A 22,587-nucleotide genomic window follows, 5' to 3' on the forward strand; every position below is an offset into this window, starting at 1 on the left:
TGTAAATAATACAATTAATATTATATATACTTCATTCTATACATAATTAACATAATTAACACAACATACTAACAATGTACAAAATTAACATAATAGGTTATTTATTTATTTAGAAAATATTTATGAGGCACTAATTACGTGTCAGACTTTGTGACTTATTAAAAAATTAGTCAACATGTATGTGCACAGGTATTTAGACAATCAAGTCGATGCAAACATATTTTCATCAAATTCACTATTTTTGGAAGTTACCATGTGTATTAGTTTAGGTTCTCCGGAGAAACAGAACTAATAGGAGATATATACAGTGACCCCTCAGTATCCTCAGGGAATCGGTTCCAGTACCCCTATGGATACCAAAATCTGAGAAGGCTCAAATCCCTTATATAAAATGTATTTGCCTATAACCTAAGCACATCCTCCTACATACTTTAAATCATCTCTAGATTACTTATAATGCCTAATACAATGTAAATGATATTTAAATAGTTATAAATACAATGTAAATGCTATGTAAATGGTTGTCAGCTCAAAGCAAATTCAAAGTTTTCTGTTTGGAACTTTCTGGAAATTTTTGTTTTGTTTTGTTTTGTTTTTTAACATTTTTGATCTGTGGTTAGTTGAATCCACTGATGCAGAACCTGTGGATATAGAGGGCTGACAATGATATTTACTATAAGGAATTAGCTCACACAATTATTGAGGTTGACAAGTCCAAAGATCTGCAGTCAGCAAGTTGGTGGCCCAGGAGAGCCTATGGTGTAGTTTCAGTCTGCAGGCTGGTAGGCTCGAGACCCAGGAAGAGCTGAAGTTTCAGTTCACCTATGTAGGCAGGAGAAAACCATTGTCCCAGCTTGAAGGTAGTCAGGGATGAGGAATTTCTTTTTACTCATAGCAGTGTCAACCTTTTTGTTCTATTCAGGCCTTCAACTGATTGGATAGAACCCACTCACATTATGGAGGACAAATTGCTTTACTCATTCTATTGATTTAAATGCTAAAGTCATCTAAAAACACCCTCATAGACACACCCAAAATAATGTTTGAACAAATGTCTGGGCACCCTATGACCTGATCAAGTTGATACATAAAATTAATGATTACACCGTGTTTTCCTCAACGTTTTTCATTATGTCTACACAACCTTATACCAAGGATGCTATGAAAAGATATAAGCGAGAGTTAGATGGTGAAGCCTTGTGAAAAGGCATATTACCATTAACATGTTTTGAAACACAAAACTTGGTTATGTGATTACTATATTACGGTAATAATTGGTTAATAAATTACTATAAAAAGTAGGAGAGTGATTGACAATAGAATGATCCCCTAATGACTGATATGGGTAGTAACAATCAAACTTATTGATTACTTGGGTCCTTAGGAAGCAAGTATGAATATGAATAAGAAACAGTTTTAAGGACACTGCACTCTGTTGAAGAAATCAAAATAAGAGGGCACAACAGATGTAATTTGCTATAGTATGCTGATAATCTTCAAGTCTTTAAAGCTTCTAATCTCTGTACTTTAAGTGAAAAATTTAAAAGGACATAAACCAAAAGCTCAGTTGTGGAATGGGGCTATGAAATCTGCAGTGAGAGAGTATCTTTAACTGGATATTCTAGAGGGTTCCTGGAAAGGTTTCATCTTTTGCCAGGAAGCACACTCCTCTCCATCTTTATCTGAATATCTACAGAAAATTCCTCTTTCTGTACCAGGTGACCCAAGGCAACTGTGTGATAGAAAGTGTGCCTTCTTAGCCTTTAAACCAGCTTTCATTGTATTTCTCCCTACACCTTCAGGTGATCTATCCCTTCTGCATGCTCCTTTATCTTTTCCTGCTGCCAGGACAGGTTGTCATGGAATTCATTTACACTTTTCTTATTCCAGATAAATGCTACCAGCAGTTGCCAGGAACTACCTGCCATTAGAAATATCTCATTAGACTTGACAGTGAAAATCTCTCCTACGTGGCAAATGCTAGCTGGTAGACTGTATACTGATGAATCCATTTTCAGCCAGTGGATGAACATGAATTAAGGAACTGGATAGTTCCTAAGAGCTGCCCATTGTATAACTCTCATTACTTTTTTATGGGCTAACCCAGCATGAAAATCATTCATTAGCAATGAACATATTTAATTGTTCTTTCCAGTTCATCCCTTTGTACATTTTAAATAGATTATCCTGGCTGGCTACACACCTGAAATCAAAAAGCAGATGCTGCCTCTAATTGGGAGACTCAGGTAGGGTACTTAAAAAACAAAGAAGCACACTTCTTTTTATGATTTTATGTCAACTTTTGATTGTGTCTGGAACATGATGAAACGAATTAGTGAATTAATAAGTTGCACACATGCATTCATAAATAAATTAATGGATGAATGAGTAAAAAATTACACTTCAGTGCCCATATTTATTACTAAAAGAAAGAGAACAAAGAAAGGTGATGATATATTTAAAAGGAGGAGTGACTTGTGACTGCAAACAAGCAATTGCGGAAAGAAAACTGGAATCTCAGATTTCTACACTTATTTGAGGCATAGTGGGCAGTCAGTGAAAAATTATAACTCATTTGTTGCCCCTATCAGGAAAGAAGGAAGGAAGGAAAGAAGGAAGAGAGTAAAAGAAGGAAGGAGGGAAAGAGGAAGCGGAGGAAAGAATAAAGAATTCATGAAGATTGAAAAAGGCTGTAAAATTCTGAAAGTTCTACAAACAGAAATATAAAATAGAGAGAAAGTTCTTGTAAACTCATGCTGTATTCAGTATATTAGAATGCTTTACATATTTTGCTGACAAACATTTGAATTATTGTCAGATTATTTTAGGGATATTTGAACTTCAAGTTTACAACCTTGACATGGCTATAATGGAAAGAATTTAAACTTCTTTTGGGTTACTCATTAGTGCTTATGCATTAATTTAAAAATATCATCAGTTTCTGTTCTAATGTCAGATATGCTTCTTGAACAAGTTATCTTTAAAGGTACTGTTATTTTTCTATTATCCTAATTAACAATAAACAAACCATGGTTCACAAACAAGAACAAAAACTACTTTTAAAAAATATTCCACATTATGAATGGAGGAGATTAATGTAATCAAATTTTATGCTCAGATACTTTGGCAGTAAAATTTTAGCTTGACAGAAAGTGCTCAAAGTACTTGAAAACCATGTAGTGATAAGTATAGCAAAAATCTGCGTGATGAGTACAGTTGGGTAATCAGTAGTTAAATGAAATTTCGTCAGCTCGTATCACCAAGTGTTCTTCTCTCCTGGGGAAAAAAAAAAGCTTCCTTTTTAACATTGGGGAAAAGACCCTGTAATAGATGAAAAATTGAATCAACTGAACCCCAAATTTATTATTTGAAGCATATAACAGAAGTTCTAATACTTAGACACAGAAGGCTGCTGGTAAAGCATCTTCTGTTAGCCTCAGGCTTGCATAAATGGCAGCTGATCAGCATATAGTACTCTTGAGGGAGGGAATTAATATGAGCAAGATCAACAGATTTGAGGAAGTAGAGTTCCTCAAGCTGACGAACAAAAGATACACAATATTTCAATAGGTTTTCAAGTATATGTGAGGTTATTTAGCAAAAAGTAATAATCATTTTTTCATCGACTCACTTGGGTAAAAAAAGAAAGCAGAAATGATAAAAAATAGAATTTCGATTAGATAAGGAACAAATGTCTGTAGTAACTGTTACATGCACCTTTCACTTAGCATTTATTTGAGACTCGAAGTTGTTAATTTTATTCTTGTGACAGTTTTCATTACCTCAGTTAGGTTGTAAGCTCTTTGAAGCTTGAGGTATTGTTTGTGTGTGTGTTTTGCGGGCAGAGGAGAATAGTGGGTAGATGTATCTTGATTATAAAATATGTTAAGTAGAAATAACTTTTTATTTTGGCCTTGAGCAATTTCAAGATTCAAAAAATTTCTGGTTTTGGATATATTTTGGATTTACTTTTTGCTTGGGGTAATTTTAAACTTAATATCACCAAAATAGTACAAAGAATATCTGTAAACCTTTCATCTAAATCTGCCTATTCTTAATATTTTATCTCATTTGCTTTATCATTTATGTTCTCTCTTTCTCTGTCTCATACCCTCTTTATATATGTGTATAGAGAGAATTATTTTTTTCTATATCATTTGAATGTAAATTTTATACATCATAAATTCTTTAGCACAGGATTTCCAGAGATTAGGGATATTCTCTTATATAACCACATTACTGTTGTCAACTTCATAGATCTACGTGTATACAATACCTTTGTCTAAACTATTATCCACCTTCAGTCTGGTCAGTGATCCAATATCCTTTATAGCAATTTTTTTCTCTACCAGTACAGGATCTAGTTTAGGTTCTGGTATTACATTTACTAGTCATGTGTATTTAGTCCCTCAATCTGGATCACTTACATATTCTTTCTTTGTCTTTAATGACATTGACATTTTTGGAAAAATATCCCCCCACCTTTTTAAAAATAGAATATTTCTCATTGCATGTTGGTTTGATATTTGCTTGTCGACTAGATTGTGCTTATGCATTGTCACTTGTATACTGCATAGTCGATAGATCTTGTCCTTCATTTGGAGCCACACAGTGTCCATCTGTCCTCATCAATGGTGTTAATTTTAACACCTGGTCAAGGTGTTGCCCATTTCTCCTTTCTCTGTTGTATAATTATTGTTTTTTTCTTTTCTCTTACTTTCCTTCTCTTCTTTGTACATTCAGTTATTATAAACAAAACTACTAAAAAGAATTTAGGATCTGTTTGCGTTCTGCCATTCCACCCTACAACCCACTCTGCCCAAGGGTAAGGGTACATAGCTAAATGCTCTCTTCACAAGTACTTAGATTAGTTCTTCTCAGTTATAGCGTTCACTTGACATATGATTTTAGGGTTCACTTGACATATGATTAGACTCATTTGTTTCAGTTTGCTTGCAGTTTTTTTCCCTTCCCATTCTTATTAATGTAGTTAATATTTTAAAATATGTAGGATATTAACATGCTTAAAAAGTCATAACTGTACATAATGGTATACTCCGAGGAGTGTCACTCCTTCTCTTTTCCCTTCCTCCACCTCACCCAGTGGAGTTAAACAACTTCATTTTCTCCGGTTTGTGCTTCTTGTGGTTGCTTGTAATGATAAGCAAGTGAATGTATATTTTCTTATTTTCTGTTCTTTTTTATACAATATATAGCATTACGTGTATCTTGTTTTACACTCTGCTGTTTCACTTAAGAGTCTGTCTTGTTAATAGTGTCCTTCCTCATTCTTTTTCACAGCAGCATAGCACTCCACAAATTCACCCACTCTCCCATGCTTGGAGACTGAGGTAGTGTCCAATATTTTGCAATTACAAATAAATGCTTCAGTGAATCACCTTATTCATATGCGTATTATTACTGCATTTTTGTATTTTGGAGGTATATCTTCAGGGTAAGTTCCTGGAAGCAGGACTACTAGTTTGAGAGGTAAGTGCAGTGTAGTTTGATAGAATATTTTTTTCTTTTCATTTTTTTATTGGAGTAAAACTGCTGGACAATATTGTGTTCGTTTCTGCTGTACAACAAAGTGAATCAGCTATATGTATACCTATATCCCCTCCCTCTTGGACCTCCTGCCCCTCCTTCCCCCTGCATCTAGGTCATCACAGAGCACCGAGCTGAGCTCCCTGTGCTATACAGCAGGTTCCCACTAGCTATCTATTTCACACATGGTAGCGTATTTATGTCAAACCTAATCTCCCAGTTCGTCCCATCCTCGCCTTACCCCGCTGTGTCCACATGTCCATTCTGTACGTCTATGTCTCTATTCCTGCCCTAGGGTTGTGCGTTTTACATTCCCACCAGGAATGTCTGAGATTGCTTCTCCACAGGCTCTCCAACACAGTGGGAATTGTCAAGCTTTTGAATTTTTGCCAATCTGATAGTTTAGAAATGGTATCTCAGAGCAGTTTTAATTACACTTCTGATCGAGAATGAAGATATCTTTTCATATGTTTAGAGAACCCTTTCAGATCTCTTTTTTATGGATTGTCTGTGCAGGACATGTCTTTAAAAATATCAGATTATTGATTTAGGAGTGCTTCATCCCTAACTCAAGGACAAATACAGAAAATAGGCAAACATTTAATAAACAAGAAGCCAGAAATTAGGATGTCAACAGGACCTCATTCCCTCAGAGACTCTAAGGAGACTTCACTTCTTCTCACTTCCAGCTTCTGGTGGTTGCTAATATTCCCTGGCTTGGGACCACATCACTCCAATCTCTGACTCCATCCCAAATTGTCTGTTCCGCTTCTGTGTGTGTGATCTCCCCCTGCCTCTCTCTTATAAGGACTTGTGAGAGCATTTAGATCCCACCCGTAAAATCCAGGATAATTCTCTCCTCTCAACATTCTTAATTTAACTGTATCTTTTGTTATACAAGATAATACTTACTGTTTTGCCATATATGGTAATATTCACAGTTTCCAAGGATTAGAACATGAACATGTGTTTTGGGAGACACCAATAAGCCCAACATGTATGGATAATCTTAAATAATATAAAGAAGAAGGAGGAGATGGGGTTTTTGGTATCAAATATGCTCTGGGTATTTGGAGGGAAGGAATTGTGGGAAACAGGACACAGTTACTCTCTTGTATGTCACTCTCACCATTGTCTGGAAGAGAAGAGTACCTAGACTATCAGAGCATCCAGCTGAATGAGATTTAGTAATTGTTTCTGTGCTTTAACTGGCTTAATCTTTTTGTTGTAATGTGCCCTAATAGCAGAAACTGCATTATAAATTTATTAAAAGAAATAACAGAATCCATCTGAGGACATCTGGATTATACAGTAAACACTTTTGAAAAGGAGGAACAATGCACTTTAAAAACTTGAAGCTTCTAATGAGCTTAATTCGTGACCTTGGCAACAATAGCAAACGTGTGATTGTAAAGCTTTCTAGAAGGGTGAGATCACAGTACTTCAGGCTTGATGATTCAGCTGAAGACACAATTCAGAAATGATGTCATTAAGACTGAACATGTGTTTGAACCACCTTGTACTTATTGCTGTTTTTCTACACAGTTGATCTTAAAAGTCCACCTTTAAATGTCATTGTAAAGGAGAAATGTCATTTCTCCTTTGTTTGGGGATCAGGTCATACGATTGGTAAATATGATTGCCTTGAATATTTTCGTAATGCCTGTCCATCAGAAAGTTTTGTCTAGTACTACATATTGTGATTTGAACAAGATGTTGTTAGCCATATAGAGATTAATATCACATTTTACAGTATATGCTACAGGCATTTGGGATACATCGATGAATCATTGAATCTTAGAGTTGGCAGGGAATTTAGAGATAGACGAATACAACCACTCATTTGATTTGATGCTTGAATAGTTTTTCCTACACTCTACTAAGAGGGCAGCTACATATTGTTGGAATACGTCTAGTTTCAGGGAACTTACTACCTTTCAGAAGAACCCATTTTATTTTAATGGTCCCGCATTAAGAAAAAGTCATCCTACATAAAACATTAAGTTAAATATTTCCTTACATACCTTGCAGACAGATCATTTACCTTTTCTAGTCACCTCTTTTCCAAGCTGACAATCCTGAGGGGCTTCTACAGTTCCTAATGGGTCCCTGTTTCAAGTTATCATTTCAGACCTTGTCTAAACCTATGGATATTGCCAATGCCTCTAAGTCTTTAGTAACATTGACTGCAAAGAATTTGTGTTTCCATGTTAGACGAAAGTGTGAAGAAACTATAAAATAAAAGAGTGGGAGGGATTTATGGGTTGGGGGCTTTGTCTGGTGCTTTGGGCTTGAAAGGTCTGTGGAATTCCTTAAGATCTTGGACTATTGGTATGTATTTTGCTTAAGTCAGACAAGGAGTCTGTATTATAGAAACTATAAAAATTCAGAAGCGTCTCACGGAAATGAAGCTTAGGAATGTAGCCAACCTTCAGAAAGGAATTAGAACAAGGATCTGTAGAGCTTTAAAACATCCATAAAGTTTGTCCATTCATTCTTTTTTTCTTTTTCTTTCTTGCTCTTTATCAGTATCCATCTTATATCTTATTTCCTCTATAGACCTTTGGTTTGCTTTATCCTTTTTCTCTCTCTGCAGACTGGCTTATGCAACATTCCTGGCTATCAGTTTTACATGTTTCCTTTAAGATTTTCTCGCATCAACCAACTGTCCTTAGTTAGAATTCCGAATCTAAGAAGAGATAAGCCACCTGTCCCAACACAGTTTAGAGCAAGTATTCTCCCCCACTAACCAGTTGGAGCTGAGATCCTAGGGACATGGGGTGATGTTATTCAACAGCACTCCTGGAAGTTCACGCCTAGATCAGAATCAGACAATTTCAGGAGAAAGCAGATGGCTCTAGACCAGGGCAGACAATCCTCCAAATGTCTACCACAGGGAAGGGCAACTTTAAGTTTCCTGGAGTTTGAGAAAACAAATTTCTGTAGGAGGTAACTATGTTAGAGACTGAGGATACAAAAGCAACCCCTGCGTTGTTTAAGGCTTATTTTAAGCTATTGAAAAAGTGAGAAAGGACATTTAACTTTCTTTTCTTGTCTGCATCAGTTTGGAAAGGGATTCAGAGCAGAACAAGTTTCCAAAAATAAATTGTGTTTTAACTTTTATGAATCTAGTTTGGTGAACTTAGGAAAGGACGGAACCTCAACACATAAATGTCTTAATACATTCCAAGAGTAGATTTGTTTTGTAGCATATTAACAATTAGGTAATTAGGTTGCATTTTTTCCCTATATTTATCATATTTCACTAAATTTTAGGTCTTGTACTGTTAAGTTATATCACAACCTACCTATACTTACCAAGTATTCCTTTGCACAGGGCTTGACATTTATCCTGATTGAATTCATGACTTGGCATAGCATTCCAGGTTAACATGACTTTTCTGGATTCTGATTCAATAATCCAATATGGTAGTTATCCCTTCAGCTTCATGTCAACTGAATATATGATGACATGTCATCAGGTAGTGATGAGGCATTGAAAATAAGGAAGCAACTGTAGTAAAATGATCCTTTGATAGGGTCTTAGTAATCTGTATTCTGATTTCAACTATGCCATCTATTGCATGAATTTGGGTAAGCCGTTTAATTGCATGATGTCTTGTTCTATCATGTGTAAATGGGGTAATAAACAGTTTAGTAATTATACATGGAAATAGCAGCTAAGAAGTGGGCAACTGATTGAAGTTCTTTATAAATTGGTAACATCATTGAACATCTCTAGTCTTATGTATCAGGAAGTACCAGATGGGATGAATTGCTACAGTTCTTGCCGCAGGGCAGCCTCATCTGAAGGGCCAGTTGAATTTTTCTTTGCAGCTTAAAGAGGATATGAAGTTGCAGCTGTGAAGCACACCTTCACTGGAAAGGCAATTTCCTCTGTACCTAGCATCAAATGTATTTCAGGTGTCAGATGGTGCCTTTAAGGCACTAGTCAGTACATGCATCAAGCCTGTTAAAAGTGATGCCAGTTAAAGGAATTACATTACTTTGATTCTGAGACAGCTCTACTGATTGCAAGGTGGCTTCTATAGTGAATACATGCTGTTTTAACTTGTGCAGCAACCCCATATCTTTCCTTATGTTTTTTTTAAACAGTACCCTTATTTCCCTTCAGGTAACTGCTGCTTTTCCATCTCATTTCATGTAGGACCAAACTATTGTCCCAAAGGACATGACACCCTTGACCAAATAGGAACACGCCCTCACTGACCACAGCAAGAAAGTGAGAGACAAGCGTACAACTCAAGTTAGTTCAACCAGACTTCTTCTCCAGATAATTTAAATATTGAGTAGAATGACAAAGACAAAACCAATTGATACCGGGTTATTAGTTCTTGCATTAGCTCCTGCATACTGTCCCTTGTTTCTCTCCTTCTCAAGGCCTAGATATTCAACTTTTCTCTTAAAATCTCCAAGCCTCTTTACCCATTTCCAATAATGTCTTGCTTAAGTAGGCTCATGCTTGTTTTTGTTGCTTGCAACTAAATAACTAAAACTGATATATTCCATGATTTTAGGAAATGAAGAAATAAGCGTTACAAAAATCAAGAAAATGCAACACCTAGATGGCCTAAGGGACTCTTGCTGAGTTGGAGTCCCCGTGAGTTCTGTGCTTTTCCCATTTATGCCAGGAACACACAGTATCAGCCCACTGCTCCCACGGTTCCTCGCCGGGGCTCGTCACATAAGCCTCACTTTGTATCCATCCACACCGCACCCCCGCACATCCAGTGTCAGCCCAGATCAGGCTTTCTCCTGAGCGCTGGTTTAGAATTGAAATGATTTCCCTGATCCTAGCTTAGCCCCTGCTTCCTTTTGTTACCGAAAGTGGAGTCCAGCTGCTCACGGCTCAGAAGACAAGTACTTGTGAGACAAGGTTGGTGGAAAGGAGAGTTTGCTTTATTGTTGAGGTCAGCAACCTGGTGGTGGGGAGGGCAGGCTCATGTCCAAAGGCCAACTCCCCCGTTGTCAGTCAGTGGGCAAGAGCTTTTATAGGCGGAGGGAGGGGGCTACATGCAGAAACAGCACAGTCAGCTCTGACGGTCCTCTTGAAATTGGTCATGCAGTGGTCTGATCAGCATCATCTTGATTGCTTTAAGTACAGCTAGTCTTCAGTTCCCGAATTGGTTTGTTCCCATTTCTTTGAGGCCAGTTCTCAGAATTGTGGCAGCTTATGTCATGATTACAGTCTGTTCATCATGTAGATAACTTCTTCTACCCAGTGGGGGTTTCAGTATCAACAAGACAGTTCAAATGATATGGCTCAGAATATTATCTATAGCCCTAGTGGAGGAACTAAAGGTCCTTGACTTTGTTTAGTGACTAAACTATTATTATTTTTGTCTGTTGACTGCTTTCTTTGCTTCTGCATTTGCTCACTTCTCTGATTAAACTTATTCTTTGGCTAAAGTTTTTCCACACACCGAAGGCAGATAGAAGACATGGTGGGGCGGGGGGGAAGGACCATAGGGTCCTGCTCCGTTTCACTTTGGCCAAATTCTTTCCAAATCTCAAACTCATTATTAAAATAAAATTTGACATGTTCTCTGTGAATCTATGAGGGTTCCTAATATTATAAAGATACTTAGTATTTGTTAGAGAAATTTGATCACAGAAAAATTTTTCTTAATGTAACTATAGCAAAAGTCCCTTAGCATTGCCTAGCCCTGTAGGGCATTGAGAAATATATTAGTTATCCATCACTGCATAACATGTTACTTCAAAACTCATTGGGTTGAAACAGCAACACATCATCTCACAGTTTCTGTAGGTGTGGAATATGGCCAGAGCTTAGCTGGGTCCTATGCTTCAGAATCTCTCAAAAGCTGTAGTCGAAATGTCTGCAGTATCTGTGGTCTCATTTCAAGGCTCAACTGGGGAAGGATCTACTTCCAAAGTCACTTATATGGTTGTCTGCACGATTCAGTTTCCCAAAGGACTTTGAACTGAGGGCAGGTTCCTCATTGGCTATTGGCTTCTTGACTTGTTGGCCTCTCCATATGGCATCTGGCTTCATCAGAGTAGGCAAGTGAGAGGAAGGGAGAGACAGAGGATGAGCAAGATGGAAGTTATAGTCTTATAAGTTAATCTTGGAAGGGATATCCCTTCACATTTTGCATGCTCTGCTTGTTAGAAGCAAGTCAAGTAGCCTGGCCCACATTCAAGAAGAGATGATTTCACAAGGTTATGAATACCAGGAGTGAGGTCAGGTCAGAATCTGTTTCCCTAGGCTGGACCATTTTTTGTTCACTTATCAATATCATACAGTAGCTTAATCACCAAATCACCTTACACTGACAGTGGTAAGGCAGGAAACAACATAGCATTCACTTTACAGTGCCCTCATAATTCTGTTTTTTTACAATAGCACCTCTATGCTTGTTGAAAGAAACTTGACATACATTTCATATTGAAATCATCTCATTGCCACTTTCAGTTTCCCTGTAGTGTGTTCCTTTAAAACTCTTAGTGCTACATACTGAAGTAATCATGATGCAGTGTGCCTTAGACATGTTAGAGAAGAGATTTCCATTTGGTTATGGTGAGATATTGTACAAGGTTCACACTGCCAATCAGCTGATCGGTCACTGTCCTCTGTCAGGGAAGATGTAAATGCAGTTAACTTGATTCTATTGGGATGTCAGTGACTCTAGGGCTCACAGTTTTGCTAACCAGTTGAACATACAGAAGAATTTACACATTTTTTTCCCCAAGCACTATATAGCCAGTCTTTTTCTTTTCTATCATCATTTTTTTAGGATATTATCTTAATACAACAGTTCTCAGTTCCTCTTAAATCCAATTTTTATATGTCTGATTGCAGAAAGTTAATTGATTGGGTGGTGTGACTGTGTGTGTTTCCTGAATCTTTGTCTGCTTCGTCATGCATAAATCTAAGAATTTCATATTTTGGCAGTTTTTATTTCTAATTATGCTTGTCATTGTTATCGTCAGTGGCCCAGTATATAAATATTTCACATATACTATGCTTTTATAATGATAGAAATGGAAGAGAAAACTTAAAATTTGAATCAATATCCAACTGAGTCAAATATAGAATACAAGCATGAAAATAACTCTGTGATGGAAAAGAGAATGGCCATTCTGATTAATTGAACTTTCCAGTTAAAAGAAACCAATATTAGAAGTTATCTAGAGGATATAGTAAATGTTTTCCATTATATCTAGAATTTTCACACTATAGCAATATAAGTTATGAAGCCAGGATATTTTAGAGAAGCTGCTGACATACGTATTGTAATTAACGTTTTTATTAATTCATACTGGTATTATTCACTCATTTAATACACAGTTGTGGACTCTACTATCTGCAAAAGATGCCGCACTCAGTGCTGATGAGGGTGAATAACACATAGTCCTTGTACTTTAGAAATTCACAGTTTATTTAGATAAAACAAATGTAAATAAACATTTGTATTATCTTATACAAGATAGTGATAACGGAAGAATGTAAATATTATGGAAATTGTTTGGCGTCCAAGTTCTTAAACTTGTGTATTTCATTAATCACAAAACTTGTTAAAAAAATTCCTGTGGGGTTCAGATAGACTTATTTTGGTAACTATACGCTTGGAAAAACAATATATTATCACAATCAAATCATAAAATGTAGGTCATTTTTAACACCAAAAACATAAGAAGGACATGATGTTAGTAAGTTGAAATATATTCTGTGCAAAGAGAAGCAACTATATTAATTTTCCGTTTCTCTTAGCAACGGAATTAGTTACCTATTAATATTTCTGCTTGACAAATTACTTCAAAACCTAGAGGCTTAAACAACTAAGATGTTTCAACTAAACAGCTAAACTCTCTCCCAAAGTTTCTGAAGGTCAGGAACCTTGATGCAGCTAAGCTGGGAACCTCAGGCTCTGGGTCTGCACAAGGCTGTAATGGAGGTGTCACTGAGGTTGCAGTCAGTTCAAGGCTCAACTAGAGGAAGATTTGCTTCCAAGCCACTCATGTGACTGCTAGCAGGTCTTGGGTCCTAATCGTCTGGTTGGCTGGAGGCTTCCCTTCTTTCCTCCCCGTTGGTGCCTCCACTTAGTGTAAAATGCAGCATGGCAGCTGGTTTTCCTCAGAGTGAGTGAGCAAGAAGACAGGTGTCAAATGGAAGCCAGAGTCTCTCATAGCCTGATTTCAAAAGTGACAGCCCTGGGCTTCCCTGCTGGCGCAGTGGTTGAGAGTCCGCCTGCCGATGCAGGGGACACGGGTTCGTGCCCCGGTCCGGGAAGATCCCACATCCCAGCGGAGCGGCTGGGCCCGTGAGCCATGGCTGCTGAGTCTGCGCGTCCGGAGCCTGTTGCTCCGCAATGGGAGAGGCCACAGCAGTGAGAGGCCCGTGTACCGGAAAAAAAAAAAAAAAAAAACAAACAGTGGCAGCCCGGTACTTTTTTAAAGTACTTCCTACTTGTTGGAAGTGAGATGCTAGGTGTTCCAGCCCACACTCCAGGGAATGAGTATCAGTAAGTGGGGATCTATGGGCCATCTTAGAGGCTGCCTATCTCAGAAACCATACATCAGTCTTTTTCATGTTGTATTGCACCTCGTGTTGATGAATCTCCATGATAACTAAAAGGAGAAAAAAAGAAAGGAAAGGGATCCTAAACGTAATGGTTAACAGTGTATTCTTACTTTTTAAAAAGGGGTTGTTAGAGTATCTGTTACATAGAAAAAATATGAGCAAAAGCTACTAGGTAATACAATGGCAAGAGATACCAATTGGGTTGGAGGTGAAGGGGTAGATACAGAGTCAGAGCAAATAGCCCTGCACAGGTGCTGCCGACCCTTATGCACCATGCTGAGGAGCTGAGGTTTATTTTGCAAGAAGTGTTTCAGAAGACCCTAGGGTGTTTAAAGTCTTCTTGTCATCTTTATGAATATAATATTTGTAAAATTATGAGATAATAGAAAGTTGCTTTCATAAAACAACATCAGTAGAGTTGTTTAGAAGTTGCATATGTATGTCACTCAATGGCTAGATTCCCGTAAAGACTGAATCATTTAAAATTAAGTTTCTGATTAAAAGTAAGAACAAATCAGAGCCCTTTTCTAATAATATTTTTGGAGAAAAGCAAGCATGTCTTTTGAAAAATATTTTGCCATAACACATGAATAAGAGATGTTTAAGGGAAAAAAGGTGAAGCATATTAAAATAAGCTTAGCCTGCTATCATTAGCAAAATTGATCTCCACCCGCTCCGTTATGAGAATTTTTTATAAGAAATCTTGGTGGCCATCAGTAAAAGTTCATTCTCAGCAAAGGCATTGTCACATATTGTTTTAATGGTGTTCTTATTAAAGGGCATCCGTTATCAACAGATATCAGTGAAGTGTCACTCTTTAAAATGTCTGAGAAACTCCATTTGGTTCCACTGGTGATCCTTTTTATGGCTTCTTCAGTGATTCCGTAAAATGCACATGTGATTAACCTCTCATGCACGTGTGTGCATACACACACACACACACATGTGAATGTACGTGTCCACACATATACATTGAGGGAAATACAACTCCATAAAGTATAACTTTAGAATACTTCAATACATCATCAGTAGGAAGGTAGATTCTGGCCTGCAACTCGCTATATTGCATTTTGCTATCAATATTGTCATATCATCTTCAAATGGATGCCCAGGGGCACTTTTGAATATGCTTCTTGTTTGTGATATAAAAACATGTGGCAAGCAGTTTAAATATTAATCCAAACATATAAGTGTTCCATTTAAATTTTTAATGTTTTCATCATATAACTAGTTTACTTTGTTTCATATTTTGAAGGCACAAAACTAAGATACCATTTCTTTGTAAACTCTGGATTATCAGGTATCATTCTCTCTGCTCTGGATCCCTCAGTCCTAAAAAGATCAAGAACTTCTGGGAGTATACTCAATCCAAATGGTCAGCCTTCCTGGTTACAATTGCCTTTTAATATAAAAACTAGAAAATCCAATGTCTTTCCTGGTTGATTCTCTTCTCCACTGTTGTTACTCCTGTCCCTAACAATGAGGCATCCTTGTAGAAAACCCATAGTTCCTCATTGTTTACAGCCAACTTGAAGGACTGTGGGAGTGCCTGAGTTACGTTGCCCCTACTAAACTCTCATAGTTTCTCCAGGACAGAAGAAGATGAGGACATCTCCCTCTCCCTCCCTCCCTGCCTCCCTCTCTCTCTCTCTCTCTCTCTCCATGGACGTTAGTCAGTCCAAATCTGGGCTCTCTTTATAACAGTTCAAGCATATATTCTTAGATTTCTTTCAACAGCATATGCATAGTGCAGAGGTGCTGTCGCCACTCAGAGAAGTGGATAAAGAAGATGTGGTACATATATACAATGGAATATTACTCACCATAAAAAAGAATAAAATAATGTCACTTGCAGCAACATGGATGGGCCTAGAGATTGTCATATTAAGTGAAGTAAGTCAGATAGAGAAAGACAAATATCATATGATATCACTTATATGTGGAACCTAAAAAAAAGTACAAATGAACTTATTTACAAAGCAGAAGTATAGTCACAGATGTAGAAAACAAGCTTATGGTTACCAGGAGGGAAATTGGGAGATTCGGATTGACATATACACACTACTATATATAAAACAGATAATTAATAAGGACCTACTGTATAGCACAGGGAAGTCTTCTCAGTACTCTGTAATGACTTATATTGGAAAAAAATCTAAAAAAGAGTGGATATATGTATATGCATAACTGATTCATTTTGCTGTACAGCAGAAACTAACACAACATTGCAAGCCAGGAAGGGTCTATGATGAATTGAAGAGCAGTTAACCCAACCTAGATCATTGTTATTGTGTAAGAATAAGGGCTCAAATATGCCATTAGATTTTTAAAAGAGGAACCAGAAATCCTGATTTTTGTGTGAAATCTTATGCCTTAAATGTTGACAGCTAACTTATATACTAAGTAACTATATGGGAGTAAACTGAAACGTATCTCTCATACAAACATGACCGACAAATTTTAAAAACCTACAGTGGACTTCAGATAGGACCTACCCATTTTGAGGGTGAACCTTAAGAAGAAAGTCAGTTTTTGTATTTTTTTTTCCTCTTAAAGTTATCCTTGAATTTTACACAAATTGATCATAACTTTTACCAACAACATCAGTGGTTATAGATAGGGGAAGCCATTGTCAAACATTGTTACATCCTCTCCTTAGAAAAATGGATTTCTATCCAATTGGCATTTTACAGAACAGTTTTTCTACCTTTACTTATAGAAGTAGCTGACAATTTGTATCTCACAGAATGCCCTGTTACAATAACTTCATTAGAAAATGCATTAAATAATCAAACATAAAACCAGAGATAGTCATACTTCAGGCAAAGAGAAATGTTTTTGTCCTCAAAACAGATGTCTGAGACATTTTTGCTAATAAAGACCACCAGACCTACATCCATACAAAAACATAGTATGTCCTAATGTGCAAACTAGAAATAGATGAAGTTATTGCAGAATGTATTCTTCATTTATATGTATCCCCTTACTTGTAAATCATGAACCATTTCTTGGGGGTAATATTAGAAAATGGGGAAAGTTAGTAGGGTCATTTTAGAATAAAAAGGAAAATTAATATTTTCCAAATTTAAACTAGATATTAAAGTTTCAAGATAAATAACCATGTTTCTGTCAATGAAAAATAATTGTAGGTAAAAAGGGGGGAAGTTGAATTAAATTAGTAAAAATGGTATAAGTAATATTGAATAGTGAATTGAGAATTCTCTTCTGATTCTGACCCTGAGAGTAACAGGTCCTATGGGTAACACTGGCTTTAAAATTAAATTATTGAATGAGATCATCTTGATAGTTCCTTCCAGTTCTCAGTTTCTGTAATTTTTTTTTTTTTTGGTTGTACGCGGGCCTCTCACTGCTGTGGCCTCTCCCGTTGTGGAGCACAGGCTCTGGACACACAGGCTCAGCAGCCATGGCTCATGGGCCCAGCCGCTCCACGGCATGTCGGATCCTCCCAGACCGGGGCACGAACCCGCGTCCCCTGCATCGGCAGGTGGACTCTCAACCACTGTGCCACCAGGAAAGCTCAGTTTCTGTAATTTTTACACGTTCCATGCCCCCCCCCCCCCCGCAGTATAACTTTCTGTGAATTCTTAAGACTTTTTGCAGATCTTCCTCTCTTTCTTCCATCACTGACTTCATCCTTAGAATGGTTGTTTCATATAGAGTATGTGAAACACATTTAGGGAATTGTTTAAGAGTTATTGTTTGAAAATAAGTCAAGATTTGCCTTAGAGGTGCTCTTTAATATGTAAAAGAAAATGTAAAGGATTTTAAGAAAACTACCCATCTCTAGTGCTGAGAAATCTGATTTTATTAATCACCTTCTTTATCTCATGTTCAGTAATTATTTATTGAGTGTCCACTATATTCAAACATGATGCTAGGTCCTTTTGAACAAAATTAGATCTGGAATTGTAAATGAAATAGATATGAACCATAATAAAATATACAGTCTAATGAAGGAGAGAGATTTCAAACAAATATTCACATTAATAATGGAGAAAATGTTTTAAACAGGAATATATGATTATAGGTGAACAACACAAGGAACTATATTCAGTGTCTTGTAATAACCTAAAATGGAAAAGAATAGATTATATATATATATATATATATATATATATATATATATATATATACACATGCATATGTGTGTGTGTGTATCTGAACCACATTGCTGTACACCAGAAACTGACCCAACATTGTAAATAAACTATACTTCAATTAAAAAAAAAAAGAAAAGAAAAAACAGAAGATGGCAGAGTAGAAGGATATGTGCTCACTCCCTCTTGCAAGACCACCAGAATCACAACTAACTGCTGAACAATCATCGACAGGAAGACACTGGAACTCACCAAGAAAGATACTCTACATCCAAAGACAAAGGGGAAGCCACAATGAGACAGTATGAGGGGAGCAATCACAATAAAATCAAATCCCATAACCACTGGGTGGGTGACTCACAAACTGGAGAACACTTACACCACAGAAGTCCACCAACTGGAGTGAAGGTTCTGAGCCCCACGTCAGGCTTCCCAACCTAGGGGTCCAGCAATGGGAGGAAGAATTCCGAGAGAATCAGACTTTGAAGCCTAGAGGATTTGATTGCAGGACTTCGACAGGACTGGGGGAACAGCGACTCTGCTCTTGGAGGGCACACGCAAAGTAGTGTGCACATGAGGACCCAGGGTAAGGAGCAGTGATCCCATAGGAGACTGAACCAGATGTACCTGCTAGTGTTGGAGGGTCTCCAGCAGAGGCGGCGGGGGGGTTGCTGTGGCTCACTGCAGGGACAAGGGCACTGGCAGCAGAAGTTCTGGGAAGTACTCCTTGGCGTGAGCCCTCCCAGAGTCCACCATTAGCCCCACCAAAGAGACAGGTAGGCTCCAGGGCTGGGCTGCCTCAGGCCAAACAACCAACAGGGAGGGAACCCACCCCACCCATCAGCAGATAAGTGGATTAAAATTTTACTGAGCTCTGCCCACCAAAGCAACACCCAGCTCTACCCACCACCAGTCCCTCCCATCAGGAAGCTTGCACAAGCCTCGTAGATAGCCTCATCATCCAGAGGGAAGACAGCAGAAGCAAAAAGAACTACAATCCTGCAGCCTGTGGAACAAAAAACACATTCACAGGAAGATAGACAAAATAAAAAACAGAGGACTATGTACCAGATGAAGGGACAAGATAAAACCCCAGAAAAACAGCTAAACAAAATGGAGCTAGGCAACCTTCCAAAAAACGAATTCAGAATAATAATAGTGAAGATGATCCAGGACCTCGGAAAAAGAATGGAGGCAAAGATCGAGAAGATGCAAGAAATGTTTAACAGACCTAGAAGAATTAAAGAACAAACAAACCGAAATGAACAATACAATAACTGAAATGAAAAATACACTAGAAGGAATCAGTAGCAGAATAACTGAGGCAGAAGTACGGATAAGTGACCTGGAAGACAAAATGGTGGAATTCCCTGCCATGGAACAAAATAAAGAAAAAAGCATGAAAAGAAATGGAGACAGCCAAAGAGACCTCTGGGACAACATTAAACACAATAACATTTGCGTTATAGGGGTCCCAGAAGGAGAAGAGGGAGAGGAAAGACCGAGAAAATATTTGAAGACATTACAGTTGAAAACTTCCCTAACATGGGAAAGGAAATAGCCACCCAAGTCCAGGAAGCACAGAGAGTCCCAGGAAGGATAAACCCAAGGAGAAACATGCCGAGATACATAGTAATCCAACTGACAAAAATAAAAGATAAAGAAAAATTACTGAAAGCAACAAATATACAAGGGAAGTCCTATAAGGTTAACAGCTGATTTCTCAGCAGAAAGTCTACAAGCCAGAAGGGAGTGGCAATATATTTAAAGTGATGAAAAGGAAGAAACTACAACCAAGATTTCTCTACCTGGCAGGATCTCCTTCAGATTTGATGGAGAAATCAAAAGCTTTACAGACAATCAAAAGCTAAGAGAATTCAGCACCACCAAACCAGTTCTACAACAAATGCTAAAGGAACTTCTCTAAGTGGGAAACACAAGAGAATGAAAGGACCTACAAAAACAAACCCAAAACAATTAAGAAAATGGTAATAGGGACGTACATATCAATAATTACCTTAAACGTGAATGGATTAAATGCTCCAACCAGAAGACACAGACTTGCTTAATGGATACAAAAACAAGACCCATAGACCCACTTCAGACCTAGGGACACATACAGTCTGCAAGTGAGGGGTTGGAAAAAGATATTCCGTGCAAATGGAAATCAAAAGAAAGCTGGAGTAGCAATACTCATATCAGATAAAATAGACTTTAAAATAAAGAATGTTAAGAGACAAGGAAAGACACTAAATAATGATCAAGGGATCAGTCCAAGGAGAAGATATATATATATGTACCCAACATAGGAACACCTCAATACAAAAGGCAATTGCTAACAGCTATAAAAGAGGAAATTGACAGTAACACAATAATAGTGGAGGACTTTAACACCTCACTTTCACCAATAGACAGATCATCCAAACAGAAAGTGAGGAAACACAAACTTTAAATGATACAATACACCAGATAGATTTAATTGATATTTGTAGGACATTCCATCCAAAAACAGCAGATTACACTTTCTTCTCAAGTGCACATGGAACATTCTCCAGGATAGATCACATCATGGGTCACAAATAAATCCTTGGTAAATTTAAGAAAATTGAAATCATAACAAGCATCTTTTCCGACCACAACACTATGAGATTAGAAATCAATTACAGTGAAAAAAACGTAAAAAAACACTAACAAGTGGAGGCTAAACAATACGCAAATAAATAACCAAAAGATCACTAAAGAAATCAAAGAGGAAATCAAAAAATACCTAGAGACAAATTACAATGAAAACACGGCAATCCAAAACCTATGGGATGCAGCAAAAGCAGTTCTAATAGGGAAGTTTACAGGAATACAATCCTACCTCAAGAAATAAGAAAAAAAGTCAAATAAACAATCTAAGCTTACACCTAAAGGAACTAGAGAAAGAAGAACAAACAAAACCCAAAGTTAGTAGAAGGAAATAAATCATAAAGATCAGAGCAGAAATAAATGAAATAGAAACAAATAAAACAGTAGCAAAGATCAATAAAACTAAAAGCTGGTTCTTCAATAAGATAAAGAAAACTGATAAACCTTTAGCCAGACTCATCAAGAAAAAGAGGGAGAGGAGTCAAATCAATAAAATTAGAAATGAAAAGAAGTTACAGTGGACATTGCAGAAATTCAAAGCATCCTAAGAGACTACTACAAGTAACTCTATGCCAATAAAATGGATAACCTAAAAGAAATGGACAAATTCTTAGAAAGGTATAGCCTACCAAGACTGAACCAGGAAGAAATAGAAAATAGGAACAAGTAATGAAATTGAAATTGTGATTAAAAATCTTCCAACAAACAAAAGTCCAGGACCAGACGGCTTCACAGATGAATTCTATCAAACATTTAGAGAAGAGCTAAGCCCCATCCTTCTCAAACTCTTCCAAAAAATTGCAGAGGAAGTAACACTCCCAAACACATTCTATGAGGCCACCATCACCCTGATACCAAAACCAGACAAAGATACAACAAAAAAAGAAAATTACAGACCAATATCATTCATGAATATAGAAGCAAACATCCTCAACAAAATACTAGCAAACAGAATCCAACAACACATTAAAAGGATCATACACCGATGTCAAGTGGGATTTATCCCAGGGATGCAAGGATTCTTCAATATACACAAATCAATGTGATACACCCTATTAAGAAATTGAAGGAGAAAAACCATATGATCATCTCAATAGATGCAGAAAAAAATTTTGACAAACTCAACACCAATTTGTGATAAAAACTCTCCAGAAAGAGAGAGTTCCCTCTAGGGCATAGAGGGAACCTACCTCAACACAATAATGGCCATATATGACAAACCCACAACAAACATCATTGTCAATGGTGAAAAACTGAAAGCGTTTCCTCTAAGATCAGGAACAAGACAACAATAGTCCGCTGTCGCCACTGTTACTCAACATAGTTTTGGAAGTTTTAGCCACAGCAATCAGAGAAGAAAGAGAAATAAAAGGAATACAAATTGGAAAAGAAGAAGTAAAACTGTCACTGTTTGCAGATGACATGTTACTATACATAGAGAATCCTAAAGATGCCACCAGAAAACTACTAGAGCCAATTAATGAATTTGCTAAAGTAGCAGGATACAAAATTAATGCACAGAAATATCTTGCATTCCTATACACTAACAACGAAAATCAGCAAGAGATATTAAGGAAACAATTCCATTCACCATTGCAACAAAAACAATAAAATACCTAGGAATAAACTTACTTAAGGAGGTAAAAGACCTGTACTCAGAAAAGTATAAGACACTGATGAAAGAAATCAAAGATGACACAAACAGATGGAGAGATATACCATGTT

The sequence above is a fragment of the Phocoena phocoena genome, chromosome 3 (assembly GCF_963924675.1).
Source record: "Phocoena phocoena chromosome 3, mPhoPho1.1, whole genome shotgun sequence".
In the NCBI taxonomy this organism is placed as follows: Eukaryota; Metazoa; Chordata; class Mammalia; order Artiodactyla; family Phocoenidae; genus Phocoena; species Phocoena phocoena.